We start from the raw sequence: 954 nt of genomic DNA on the forward strand, positions 1-954 counted from the left end.
TGACTTTTACCACTGCCTAAGTTTGCAAACAGCACTTTAGCATAACATGTCTGCCAGAAGATGCAGTAAATTCTGAAGGGAAAAATTCCGTATCTCCTTCAAACCCTCCACACAAATTAATGTGCACAGGAAAATGATGAAAAAGGAAACACTCCGCCATTCTGAGATGAAAATACTGGGTGGCCAGCCAGGTACGCACCGAACTTAACCCGCTATCACCAGGCTTTTTGCACCTGCTTCCCAGCATGTACAAAACAGGTGCAAGTGGCCAGGGAGCTCCGAGTCCTTCACAACAAAGAAAGCCAGGGCTGTTAAATCTCAGAGCCCTGAGACTCCTCCACAGCCACCACCTGTTACCTGGCAGGCCCATCCCAGCTCCACTTAGAGTAGCAGCCTCAGGCTACATTAACATCCCAGCATGACCAGCCGGCCCCTGAGCCCAGCTGCATGCAGAGAGGGACATCGGACCCCTTCCTATTAAAGGGGGGTCTGGCTTTACATGGAGACAGAGAAAACTGGCTGAAATGGAGACATTCCAGTGGAGAAGCCCCTCACCACTGCCAGAAGTACCGTATTTCCCTCCCCCGAAGGTTGGAAGTTTGTCAGTTATTTACAGTTGTCTGTCCTGTGATGCATTACTACTGGTTTTCGCTGACATTTTCCTCTGCAAAACTGTTTTCTCTCCACATCCTCCTCATCCTCCTCACAGGTCAGTCCCATCAAGTCCTGCCTGGATTATTATGCTAATCCTTTTTGGGCTTCCTTCCCAATCTCAACTCCAAAGGCCAGATGTGTACTAAAGCACCCCATTTATCTTTTACATTATTTTCGAGAAACACCGGGGGACCCTTTTGATCTGTATCAACTCCAAATGTCTTGGCCGGTCTTCCAGTGACCACCAACATCCTCCCTTCCCGGCCATTTCCCAGCACTTACCTGCAGCTCCACTTGGAC

The sequence above is a fragment of the Neofelis nebulosa genome, chromosome 11 (genome assembly GCF_028018385.1).
Source record: "Neofelis nebulosa isolate mNeoNeb1 chromosome 11, mNeoNeb1.pri, whole genome shotgun sequence".
Taxonomy (NCBI): domain Eukaryota; kingdom Metazoa; phylum Chordata; class Mammalia; order Carnivora; family Felidae; genus Neofelis; species Neofelis nebulosa.